This window comes from Heptranchias perlo, chromosome 20 (assembly GCF_035084215.1).
Source record: "Heptranchias perlo isolate sHepPer1 chromosome 20, sHepPer1.hap1, whole genome shotgun sequence".
Lineage (NCBI taxonomy): Eukaryota > Metazoa > Chordata > Chondrichthyes > Hexanchiformes > Hexanchidae > Heptranchias > Heptranchias perlo.
The window spans coordinates 13510817-13524864 of NC_090344.1; the positions used below are offsets into that span (position 1 = coordinate 13510817).

The 14048-nt window shown below is 44.0% G+C and overlaps 2 non-coding genes across 2 annotated transcripts; both read left to right on the forward strand.

Moving 5' to 3' along the window:
* The first annotated feature begins 4533 nt into the window (after positions 1-4533).
* Positions 4534-4615, forward strand: trnal-uag (transfer RNA leucine (anticodon UAG)). The gene has a single exon. It is a non-coding gene; the product is annotated as a tRNA-Leu (tRNA).
* A 3910-nt stretch (positions 4616-8525) lies between these two features.
* On the forward strand, positions 8526-8607 carry trnal-uag (transfer RNA leucine (anticodon UAG)). Its single transcript has one exon. It is a non-coding gene; the product is annotated as a tRNA-Leu (tRNA).
* The last annotated feature ends 5441 nt before the right edge of the window (positions 8608-14048 follow it).

Below are 14048 nucleotides of genomic sequence, written 5' to 3' on the forward strand. Positions count from 1 at the left end.
ATAGAGATTTTTAACTATCCAAGATTAGGGGGTTCTCTGCTACAGAGACGAAAGAGAGATCTCCAACTCCAAAAGCGCGAACTGCACGTTAACACCTTCCTGTACATGAGTTATGTGTATGCCAAACGGCAGGGTATCTCTAGCTGTTGGGTGTGTTCTCACATTCCTATCCATTCCAAGGGAGGTATCCCTTTAAAGCCGATTCCCTTTATGTCCCATGAATCTGCGGAATGGGTCATTAGACGAAACAATTCGGGAAATGCGATAGGAACCCCGGAAACAATAGAATGGGCATCAGCGGGGTATAGTCTTAATGAGTTTAGAGGATGGTACCAGCCTAATTACAATCAAGCCCATAAGCCCCCGTTCTTGCTCTTGACCAATACGTCTAGACCAAACGGGACGGTATGTTGGAATAAGAATGCCCCAAATAATGGCCCTTTTATGGGACATAGTGATTGCAGCACCACCCACTATTGGCTACCGCCCATAGTCAACCTGACTACCCAGGGCATGTTCCAGGGCCAATGGGCCCCAACGCTTAATAAAACCAGTGGGTTGCTGTGGAATCACCTTGACTCTCAGCCTCTTATATATATGGCTAAAAAGGGAAATTTAACTGCATATAATGGTACGTATTTCATATGCGGCCATAAGGCATACCCATGGTTGCCTCAGAACTGGATCGCGTCCTGTTATTTAGGATATGTAGTACCCCATGTTCATCACTTGCCTTCCCTAGCGGATCATTACCAATATAGGTCTAAAAGGGAAATTACAGAAACGGAGCGATATTTCGCTATTTTGTTCCCTGGGTATGGGGTAGCCAGGACAATTAAGGAAATTCGGCAGATGGCTTCGGTATTAGAAGAAGTAGCTAATGACACCGCAGTGGCACTGAAGGATACAAATGCAGAAATGATAGCCATTCGGACAATGGCCTTGCAGAATCGCATGGCTTTAGACTACCTGTTAGCCGCAAAAGGGGGAACCTGTGCACTGATTGGATCAGAATGCTGCACCTACATACCAGATAACTCAGAAAATATAACTAATCTGGTTGAGCATATACAGAAAGCCGTAACAAAATTACACCAGACCCTGGGAGAAGGTTGGTTAGAATGGCTCCTCAGTGGCTCATGGGGATCGTACTTGATGCATGGATTAGTTATTCTAATTGTAGCAATACTTACTTTTGGCCTGATCGTTGCTTGCGTTAAAATCTGCTGTAAGGCGGCAATGGAACAGATTCGTGTATGAGACTCTGCTTAGGCAGAACTGATGAGTGAACAAGGGTTGGTTATCATTAAATGATAAAAGGGGGGAATGAGAATCCCTACGTGGTCAGTTTTTAGTAAAATATTAAAATGCCTATGTGGCAAAGAAGCAGAATGCAAAATGGTTAGAAAGGGTTAATTAGTTAGTAACTGAGATTGATACAAGTGGCCTGGCCCTCCTGCTGGGCCATATGTTTGCTTAGTCAGCAGGCCTGCATTGTCTTATCAATGATAGGTCTTTGATGTGAGTCAAGGACTGGTCTGAATGTCTCCATGTTTATGGCAGATCAATATAGGGAACGAGCTTAGCCAAAGTTGAAAGACATTCCAGGTTGGGAGATAAGGAATAGAAGGAACAGGGAAGAACCTTCCAAGTTGGAAAGTGAGGAAGTAACCCCTTTGATGTCTAATAGCAACATGGTCAGCACATGGATTGTCTATGATTGGCCGGAAATAATGTAACCCCGCATGGTAGCCTGTGCCCGGCTTATGATTGGTGTTGACTTTTGTGTTAATGATGTTCCAACCTCTATGGATTTGTATAAAGGTATGAGTTTTTGTCTTTGTCTTTGTCTCTCCTTATTCTGTTAGAATCGTTCGGATTCTCTCAGGAATCTGAATTGAAGCTACAGACTAAGATCTGCTATTAAAGTTGTTTGAACTTTACGCTGTACTCGAATCAGTTCTTGCTGAACCAGACTGAGGGCAAAGAATCCGGTTCGTCAGCTGCAATCTCAAAATTTAGCTCAGTGAATTGCTGGTTTAGTAGGTAACCTCTTCGTATGTTTCGGTAGTGTTATCATTTAGCCAGAAAGTTTGATGGTTCGAAACCTTATTTCATTTTTCTCTAAAGATGCATCGCCTCAAAGTTCTAGTGTTTCAATGTGTGTTTGGTCTGCAAGAAAATGAACCGTGATCATTGCCGGCTGAGCAGGGCTGCTATTCCACCACTTAACCTACGGTCGGAAATCAGGCATATGGAACATTGGCTCCACGGATATCACAATTCATAACCCATTTCTTTAAATGAGTTAACGCCTGCCTTAAATGGTAGACTCAAGACTCTCACACAAACTGGTTAAATCTTCATAAAATAATTACCAGTCATTCTTTTACCGTTGATGTTGGAGGGTTTATACTATTGTAATGGTCGCAGCGATTATTTCCGATTCATTAATTTCATGCAAATTGAATAATACTAAACTAGCGAATCATTTCCTGCCGAGACACACCTTGAGGTGCAATCGGAACGTGTCTGGCAACAACTTATTAAACGATGTGTTTGAAACACGTTGTGGTCACAGTTTCTTTTTGAACAGAACTGAACCTAAATCATTCAAGATGGCAGCTTTATAATGCTTAAAAATAAACAATATCTTGCCATTAAGTTTGGCTGCTTAGGGAGCTGCAGTGTCAAATGGAGAATTGTCTGATTTCCTCATTTATTTCACGTAAGAAACAAACACAAACACAAGCATTAAATCAGAATCAACTCACAGATGGACAAACAAAGAAAAACACAGCGAGAGACACAGACAGTATCGGGAAACACAGAGAAACAGACACAAGAAATGGATGAGTACAAAATGGCCCCACACTCCTCAAACTCACCTTCTCTGCTCAAACGAAGCTGACAGATATCAGTGAGATGTGGTATTTTAGTATTGTGATTTGGCGCCTTGGTTTAGCTCTTCAAAGCACATTATCTACACTATCTAGTAAATAGGTAGATCTTGGGGTCGATTTCCAGCGGTGCCTTTTTGATTCCTTCGTGATATTTGGTACTTTGTGAATTCAACCAACACAATATTACAGGGCGGAGTTGAGGTACAGATCACCCAAGATCAAATTGAATGGCGCAGCAGGTTGGAGGGGCTGAATGGTCTTCTCCTGTCCCGATGTTCCCACATTGCTCAACGCGGGGCTGTATGACAAGTAACAAAATACAGACAGACTCCAGATTGAAAAATCGGGTCTTCAGAAGGAACTCTCCTCGGATTGTTGGACAAATTGACCCAATTAAGCAAAACCAATTGCTCCCTTCCTGCCAGAAGAGGCAACAAATGTTGCCAGTGGGCCCGGCGAACTCTCGCCGTCAGCGCATGAGACTCTTAATTTCAGGGTCGTGGGTTCGAGCCCCACGTTGGGTGGTTTACATTTTATTTCTCACAAAGGGTTCCAGGTGCAACCTCTTATCTTCAATTAATGAAATCCAGTTATATTAACGGATACAACAATGAGCTGTGTGAAACAAAACCGTGAGCACTGGCAAACATCCAGTCCCGTCCCGATTCTATCTTTTCATTCCCTGCACGTGGGACACGGCAGATCATCTGTTCAATTCGGATTCATTTCTTGCTGTTATTAAATATTAAGAAATGTAATGTTTAGAAGATGACAACTCTGGATCCATGAGCCTCTCTGATACCTCCTGAACGCGGCTCTCCCTCTTTAATTCTCCCTGAGCTCATTGACTTCTCTGATACGCTCTGTCTCTTACCTTCTCCGATCCCCACAGAGAGTCAATTATCCTCTTTGATACCTTGTCAGCGCCCTTTACGTTCTCTGATACACTGAGTGCCACTTACGCATTGATATGCCCGGAGACCCCTTACATTCTCTGACTCCCTCTCACAATCCGTTCCCCCTATATCAGATCCCCCTGCCCGACCGGATCACCACGAAGAAGCCATTAAACTCCCTGATACCTTCTCAGAAGAATTACAGGTTTATAGTTCAATCTCGGGTTTCGGCAGCTTTCTCTGTTGGGAGAATCCAGAATGAGGGGGCTTAATCTGAAAAGTAGAGCAAAACCATTCAGCTGATCAATCAGGAAGCACTTTATCACAGAAAATATCGTAGAAACCTGGAACTCATTTCAACAAAAGGCTGCAGATGTTGGGTCAATTCATATTTTGAAGACTGAGATCGATGGATTTTTCCCCGAAAGTGTGTCAAGGAATATGTGTCACAGTCGGGGAAATAGAGTTGATGCACAGATCACCCCTGATCGAATTAAATGGCGCAGCAGGTTCGAGGAGCTGAACAGTCTTCTCCTGTCCCCAATTTTCGAAATTTATCAACGTCGGGCTCGATGACAAGTTTTTTGAACAAGTGTTAAATGCAGGAAGGGCTCAGAAAGCCCTTTAATTTCCTTCTTGCACAATTCAAAAGCACTGGACCCAAATGATTTCGAGCAAGAAAGCCGGATTTCAATCACTAGCCTCATGTTTCATTAATGATGGTGCAATTTTGTGGCAGCATGGCCGAGCGGTCTAAGGCGCTGGATTTAGGTTCCAGTCTCTGCGGGGACGTGGGTTCGAATCCCACTGCTGTCAGGGTTAGTAGCAATGTTTATTTTGACGAATTCACAGAAAATCATGGTGCAGTGTCGTCCAGCGGACAATGCAAAAGAAGCGAAAAGTACAGCAATGAGGATCATGGAGAGTTGCTGCACAAAGGTGGACCATTCGGCCCACCGTGTCCGTGCCGCTTTCAAATTTTTGCAGCGGTGCGATTCGATACCATGTACCCGGAGAGACTTTAGCTCCAATCCAGGAATCGTTTCAACAAGGGGGCAAGACACGTTTTCATTGGTAAGTGCGGCTCATGTTTGCATTCTTTCCACCAGAGTGGGACAGGTAAATACACGGTATTGGTGTATGAGTTAAGGCTCGGGGAATGTCGAGATTGTGAGTTCGATTCCCACGTGGAACAAGTAATCGTTTTGCTTGTGAACAATTCGAACGGAGTTGAAGGAACAATTGGTGTTCTTCAAACTGCATCTCCTCATTGGTGTTGCCATGTGGTTTCTCCGGCCTATCGTGTTCCAATAGCAGATGAGAGGTTGAAAGCAGCGCTTCAGCATTACTTGTTTACTGGAGGGAGGCTGTGGTTTTGGAGCCAGAGGTTTTGATTTTGATCCATCTACAAAATGTGGGATTTATCTGGAGCTTTAAACCAGCGCCTGAGACCACTCAGACACGATACTTTCCATCCTGCACTTCAGCATCTACTCTTACAGGAACAGAATTACTACAAGCAAGAATAGTACCTCTGAAGCACCAATGTTCGCACGGCAGAAGAGTGTTTTGTCCAATTGGAAACCTATATGAAAGAACATGCAGTCTGGCAGAGCTAGGCATCCAGCAGATTGAATTTTGCGCGAAGCAGATGATGAGGCTCCTTCTTGTGAGTTCTGTGGGCTTTAGTGTAACAGCTCCAGGGGTCAAAATGGCCTAACGGGTGTAAGGTGCTGGGTTCAGGTCGCAATCTTCCCTGGAGGCGTGGGCTCCAATCCCAATAATTTAATGATTCTAATAAAGTAGCATGAGTCGCTTGTTCAGGGACTTGCACTGATTGAAATGCGATAAGTCAATGGTCAAAGTCCCGGATAAAGTGGGCATCTTCACTCAAAAATCTCCAATTCATATAAACGTTGAAGAAAACAGAAATATTTTGAATTAATAACTGCAACAACATCTGATTTACGCTGAAATATTATTCATGATTCCAACAAACAGCAACAAGCGTTGCATCAAAATATAAATGAGAGATTTTTACGAAACGAAGTAAAATGAATTCTAGCCGTTTTTTGTCTCCTGTTCTTCACGGGGAGAGGATTCAAATTCACAGGAGACACTTAGATTGTTGAGAGAATGCGCTGCAAACAAGAAGGGAACCTGAGCGGGGAAAACCGCAGTGAGTGTCGAGTCCAACGGTGGAACATCCCGCCCAAGGTTTCTTCAGTCGGCGGGAAGGAAGTCGAGGCTGAGGCTGATCAGCGTCACGTGGGAGCAGACCACCAAATAATATTCATCGAATTACATCGAAACTACAGCACAGAAACAGGCCATTCGGCCCAACTGGTCTCTGCCGGCGTTTAAGCTCCACCCGAGTCTCCACCCTCCCTACTTTATCTCACCCTATCAGGATACCCTTCTATTACTTTCTCCCTCATGGGCTTATCTGGCTTCCTCTTCAATGTATCTCGACTATTTGCCTCAACTATTCCTTGTGGTAGCGCGTTCCACATTCTAACCAGTCTATTAGCGACTATTCCTTCTGTTTATATTCATTATCCTGCAGAATATTCGATACTGTTCTCAGCATCTTCTGTTACCGTTAATATTGGAGGGTTTATACCATTGTAATGGTCGCTGCGATTATTTCCGATTTCATGCAAATTGAATAATAGTAAACTAGTGAAACATTTCCTGCCGAGAAACACCTTGAGCTGCAATCGGAACGTGTCTGGCAACAACTTATAAAACGATGTGTTTGAAACACGTTGTGGTCACAGTTTCTTTTTGAACAGAACTGAACCTAAATCATTCAAGATGGAAGCTTTATAATGCTTAAAAATAAACAGTATCTTGCCATTAAGTTTGGCTGCTTGGTTCCCCAGTGTCAAAGGGAGAATTGTCTGATTTCCTCATCTATATCACGTAAGAAACAAACACAAACACAAGGACATGCATTAAATCAGAATCAACTCACAGATGGACAAACAAAGAAAAACACAGCGAGAGACACAGACAGTATCGGGAAACACAGAGAAACAGACACAAGAAATGGATGAGTACAAAATGGCCCCACACTCCTCAAACTCACCTTCTCTGCTCAAAGGAAGCTGACGGATATCAGTGAGATGTGGTATTTTAGTATTGTGATTTGGCGCCGTGGTTTAGCTCTTCAAAGCACACTATCTACACTATCTAGTAAATAGGTAGAACTTGGGGTCGATTTCCAGCAGTGCCTTTTTGCTTCCTTCGTGATATTTGGTACTTTGTGAATTTAACCAACACAATATCACAGGGCGGAGTTGAAGTCCAGATCACCCATGATCAAATTGAACAGCTCAGCAGGTTCGGAGGTGCTGAATGTATTTCTCCTGTGGCGATGTTCCAGTACTGCTCAACGCGGGGCTGTATGACAGGTGAAAAAACACAGACAGTCTCCAGATTGAAAAATCGGGTGTTCAGAAGGAACACTCCTGGAATTGTTGGACAAATTGACCCAATGAAGCAATACCAATTGCTCCCTTCTTGCCAGAATAGGCAACAAATGTTGCCAGTGGGCCCAGCGATTTCGCGCGTTGGACTCTTAATTTCAGGGTCGTGGGTTCGAGGCCCACGTTGGGTGGTTCACATTTTATTGCTCACAAAGAGTTCCAGGTGCAGCCTCTTATCTTCAATTAATGAAATCCAGTTTTTGAAACGGAACAACAAAGAGCTGTGTGAAAGAAAACCGTGAGCACTGGCAAATATCCAGTGCCGTCCCGATTCTACCTTTTCATTCCCTGCACGTGGGACACGGCAGATTATCTGTTCAATTCGGCTTCATTTTTTGCTGTTATTAAATATTAAGAAATGTAATGTTTAGAAGATGACAACTCTGGATCCATGAGCTTCTCTGATACCTCCTGAACGCCCGTTTCCCTATTTAATTCAATCTGAGCTCATTGTCTTCTCTGATACGCTCTGTCTCTTAACTTCTCCGATACCCTCAGAGAGTCCATGATCCTTTTTGATACCTTGTCAGCGCCCTTTACGTTCTCTGATACCCTGAATGCCCCCACCGCACTGATATGCCCGGAGACCCCTTACATTTTCTGACACCCTCTGACAATCCGTTCCCCTATCTCAGATCCCCTTGCCCTACGGGATCACCACGAAGAAGCCATTAAACTCCCTGATACCTTCTCAGAAGATTTACAGGTTTATAGTCCAATCTCGGGTTTCGGCAGCTTTCTCTGTTGGGAGAATCCAGAATGAGGGGGCTTAATCTGAAAAGTAGAGCAAGACCATTCAGCTGATGAATCAGGAAGCACTTTATCACAGAAAGTATCGTAGAAATCTGGAACTCTTTTCAACAAAAGGCTGTAGATGCTGGGTCAATTCACATTTTGAAGACTGAGATCGATGGAATTTTCCCCGAAAGTGTATCAAGAGATATGTGTCACAGTCGGGGAAATAGAGTTGATGCACAGATCACCCCTGATCGAATTAAATGGCGCAGCAGGTTCGAGGGGCTGAATAGTCTTCTCCTGTCCCCAATTTTCGACATTTATCAACGTCGGGCTCGATGACAAGTTTTTTGATCAAGTGTTAAATGCAGGAAGGGCTCAGAAAGCCCTTTAAATTCCTTCTTGCACAATTCAAAAGCACTGGACCCAGATGACAAAGAGCAAAAAAGCCGGATTTCAATCACTAGCCTCATGTTTCATTAATGATCGGCTTATTTCGTGACAGCATGGCCGAGCGGTCTAAGGCGCTGGATTTAGGCTCCAGTCTCTGCGGGCACGTGGGTTCGAATCCCACTGCTGTCAGGGTTAGTAGCAATGTTTGTTTTGACGTATTCACAGAAAATCATGGTGCAGTGTCGTCCAGCGGAGAATGCAAAAGAAGCGAAAAGGACAGCAATGAGGATCATGGAGAGTTCCTGCACAATGGTGGACCATTCGGCCCATTGTGTCCGTGCCGCTATCAATTTTTTGCAGCGGTGCGATGCCATACCATATACCCAGAGAGACTTTAGGCTTAATCCAGGATTCGTTTCAACAAGGGGACAAGACACGTTTTCATTGGGAAGTGCGGCTCATGTCCGTATCTTTTCCAGCTGAGTGGGACAGGTAAATAGGCGGTATTCGGATACCAAAAAAGGCTCGGGGAATGCCGAGATTGTGAGTTCGATTCCCACTTGGAACAAACAATCGTTTTGCTTGTGAACAATTCGAACGGAGTTGAAGGAACAATTGGTGTTCTTCAAACGGCATCTCCTAATTGGTGTTGCCAAGTGGTTCCTCCGGCCTATCGTGTTCCAATACCAGATGAGAGGTTGAAAGCAGCGCTTCAGCATTACTTGTTCACTGGAGGGAGGCTGCGGTTTTGGAGCCATCGGCTTTGATTTTGATCCATCTACAAAATGTGGGATTTATCGCGAGCTTTAAACCAGCGCCTTAGACCACTCAGACACGATACTTTCCATCCTGCACTTCAGGATCTACTGTTACAGGAATAGAATCACTACAAGCAAGAATAGTACCTCTGAAGCACCAATGTTCGCACGTCAGAAGAGTGTTTTGTCCAATTGGAAACCTATATGAAAGAACATGCAGTCTGGCAGAGACCGGCGTCCAGCAGATTGAATTTTGTGCGAAGCAGATGATGACGCTCCTTCTTGAGAGTTCTCTGGACTTTCTTGTAACAGCTCCAGGGGTCAGAATGGCCGAACCGGTGTAAGGTGCTGAGTTCAGGTCGCAATCTTCCCTGGAGGCGTGGGCTCCAATCCGAATAATTTAATGATTCTAATAAAGTTGCTTGAGTCGCTTGTTCAGGGACTTGCACTGATTGAAATGCGATAAGTCAATGGTCCAAGTCCCGGATAAAGCGGGCATCTTCAGTCAAAAATCTCCAATTCATATAAACGTTGAAGAAAACAGAAATATTTGTAATTAATAACTGCCACAACATCTGATTTACGCTGAAATATTATTCATGATTCCAACAAACAGCAACAAGCGTTGCATCAAAATATAAATGAGAGATTTTTACAAAACGAAGTAAAATGAATTCTAGCCGTTTTTTGTCTCCTGTTCTTCACAGGGAGAGGATTCAAATTCACTGGAGACACTCAGATTGTTGAGAGAATGCGCTGCAAACAAGACGGGAACCTGAGCGGGGAAAACCGCAGTGAGTGTCGAGTCCAACGGTGGAACCTCCCGCCCAAGGTTTCTGCAGTCGGTGGGAAGGAAGTAGAGGCTGAGGCTGATCTGTGTCACGTGGGAGCAGACCACCAAATAATATTCATCGAATTACATCGAAACTACAGCACAGGAACAGGCCATTCGGCCCAACTGGTCTCTTCCGGCGTTTAAGCTCCACCCGAGCCTCCACCCTCCCTAATTTATCTCACCCTATCAGGATACCCTTCTATTACTTTCTCCCTCATGGGCTTATCTGGCTTCCTCTTCAATGTATCTCGACTATTTGCCTCAACTATTCCTTGTGGTAGCGCGTTCCACATTCTAACCAGTCTATCAGCGACTATTCCTTCTGTTTATATTCATTATCCTGCAGAATATTCGATACTGTTCTCAGCATCTTCAATTACCGTTAATGTTGGAGGGTTTATACTATTGTAATGGTCGCAGCGATTATTTCCGATTCATTAATTTCATGCAAATTGAATAATACTAAACTAGCGAATCATTTCCTGCCGAGACACACCTTGAGGTGCAATCGGAACGTGTCTGGCAACAACTTATAAAACGATGTGTTTGAAACACGTTGTGGTCACAGTTTCTTTTTGAACAGAACTGAAACTAAATCATTCAAGATGGCAGCTTTATAATGCTTAAAAATAAACAATATCTTGCCAATAAGTTTGGCTGCTTAGTTCCCCAGTGTCAAAGGTAGAATTGTCTGATTTCCTCATTTATTTCACGTAAGAAACAAACACAAACACAAGGACATGCATTAAATCAGAATCAACTCACAGATGGACAAACAAAGAAAAACACAGCGAGAGACAAAGACAGTATCGGGAAACACAGATAAACAGACAAAAGAAATGGATGAGTACAAAATGGCCCAACACTCCTCAAACTCACCTTCTCTGCTCAAAGGAAGCTGACAGATATCAGTGAGATGTGGTATTTTAGTATTGTGATTTGGCGCCGTGGTTTAGCTCTTCAAAGCACACTATCTACAATATCTAGTAAATAGGTAGATATTGGAGTCGATTTCCAGCGGTGCCTTTTTGTTTCCTTCGTGATATTTGGTACTTTGTGAATGCAACCAACACAATATCACAGGGCGGAGTTGAGGTACAGATCACCCATGATCAAATTGAATAGCGCAGCAGGTTCGAGGGGCTGAATGGTCTTCTCCTGTCCCGATGTTCCCATATTGCTCAACGCGGGGCTGTATGACAAGTAAAAAAATACAGACAGACTCCAGATTGAAAAATCGGGTCTTCAGAAGGAACTCTCCTCGGACTGTGAGACAAATTGACCCAATGAAGCAAAACCAATTGCTCCCTTCCTGCCAGAATGCTACCAGTGGGCCCGGCTATCTCGAATCGTTAGCGCATGAGACTCTGATTTTCAGGGTCGTGGGTTCGAGCCCCACGTTGGGTGGTTCACATTTTATTTCTCACAAAGGGTTCCAGGTGCAACCTCTTATCTTCAATTAATGAAATCCAGTTATATTAACGGAACAACAATGAGCTGTGTGAAACAAAACCGTGAGCACTGGCAAACATCCAGTCCCGTCCCGATTCTATCTTTTCATTCCCTGTACGTGGGACACAGCAGATTATCTGTTCAATTCGGATTCATTTTTTGCTGTTATTAAATATTAAGAAAGGTAATGTTTAGAAGATGACAACTCTGGATCCATGAGACTCTCTGATACCTCCTGAACGCCCCTTATCCTCTTTAATTCTCCCTGAGCTCATTGCCTTCTCTGATACGCTCTGTCTCTTAACTTCTCCGATACCCTCAGAGAGTCCATGATCCTTTTTGATACCTTGTCAGCGCCCTTTACGTTCTCTGATACCCTGAGTGCCCCTTACACACTGATAAGCCCGGAGACCCCTTACATTCTCTGACACCCTCTGACAATCCGTTCCCCTATCTCAGATCCACTTGCCAGAACCGGATCACCACGAAGAAGCCATTCGACTCCCTGATACCTTCACAGAAGATTTACAGGTTTATAGTTCAATCTCGGGTTTCGGCAGCTTTCTCTGTTGCGAGAATCCAGAATGAGGCGGCTTAATCTGAAACCGAGAGCAAAACCATTCAGCTGATCAATCAGGAAGCACTTCATCACAGAAAGTGTCTTAGAAATCTGGAACTCTTTTCAACAAAAGGCTGTAGATGTTGGGTCAATTCATATTTTGAAGACTGACATCGATGGATTTTTCCCCGAAAGTGTATCAAGGGATATGTGTCACAGTCGGGTAAATAGAGTTGATACACAGATAACCCTGATCGAATTAAATGGCGCAGCAGGTTCGAGGGGCTGAATAGTCTTCTCCTGTCCCCAATTTTCGACATTTATCAACGTGGAGCTCGATGACAAGTTTTTTCATCAAGTGTTAAATGCAGGATGGGCTCAGAAAGCCCTTTAATTTCCTTCCTGCACATTTCAAAAGCACTGGACCCAGATGATAAAGAGCAAGAAAGCCGGATTTCAATCACTAGCCTCATGTTTCAGTAATGCTGCACTTCTTTTGTATTGCATGGCCGAGCGGTCTAAGGCGCTGAATTTAGGTTCCAGTCTCTTCGGGGACCTGGGTTCAAATCCCACTGTTGTCAGGATTAGGAGTAATGTTTGTTTTGACGTATTCACAGAAAATCTTGGTGGAGTGTGGTCCAGCGAAGAATGCAAAAGAAGCGAAAAGTGCAGCAATGAGAATCATGCACAGTTGCTGCGCAAAGGTGGACCAATCGGCCCATCGTGTCCATGCCGCTTTCAATTTTTTGCAGCGTTGCGATTCTATATCATGTACCCGGAGAGACTGGAGCTCGAATCCAGGATTCGTTTCAACAAGGGGATAAGACACCTTTTCATCGGTAAGGGCGGCTCATGTTTGTATCCTTTCCAGCAGTATTTGGAGATCAGTAAAGGTTCGGGGATTGCCGAGATTGTGAGTTCGATTCCCACTTGGAACAAACAATCGTTTTGCTTGTGAACAATTCGAACGGTGTTGAAGCGACAATTGGTCTTGTTCCAACGACATCTCCTTATTGGTGTTGCCATGTGGTTCCTCCGGCCTATCGTGTTCCAATAGCAGATGAGAGGTTAAAAGCAGCTCTTCAGCATTACTTATTTACAGGAGCGAGGCTGTGGTTTTGCAGCCACAGGCTATGATTTTGATCCATCTAAAAAATGTGGGATTTAACTGCAGCTTTAAAACAGCGCCTTAGACGACTCAGACACGATACTTTCCACCCTGCACTTCAGGATCTACTGTTACAGGAATAGAATTACTACAAGCAAGAATAGTACCTCTGAAGCACCAATGCTCGCACGGCAGAAGAGTGTTTTGTCCAGTTGGAAACCTGTATGAAAGAACATGCAGTCTGGCAGAACTGGACGTCCAGCAGATTGAATTTTTTGTGAAGCAGATGATGAGGCACCTTCTTGAGAGTTCTCTGGGCTTCAGTGTAACAGCTCCAGGTGTCAGAATGGCCAACAGGGTGTAAGGTGCTGAGCTCATGTCGCAATCTTCCCTGTAGGCGTGGGTTCCAATCCCAACAATTTAATGCTTCTAATAAAGTTGCATGAGTCGCCAGCATAGGGACTTGCACTGATTGAAATACGAGAAGCCCAGTGTCGAAGTCCCGCATGAAGCGGACAGTTTTAATCAAAAATCTCCAATTCATAAAAAAAACATTGAAGAAGATAGAAATATTTCTAATTAATAACTGCCACGAAATCCGATTTACGCTGAAATATTATTCATGTTTCCAATTAACTGCAACAAGCTTTGCATCAAAATATAAACAGGATTTTTTAACCAAACGCAGCCGAACGAATTCTAGCCGTTTTTTGAATCCTGTTCTTCACAGGGAGAGGATTCAAATTCAAAACAGAAACTTAGATTGTTGAGAGAATGCTCTGCAATCAAGGCGAGAACCTGAGCGGGGAATAACCGCAGTGAGTGTCGAGTCCAACGGCCTAACCACCCGCCCAAGGTTTCTGCACTGGGCGGGAAGGAAGTAGAGACTGTGGCTCTCAGCGTCACGTGGGAGCAGAA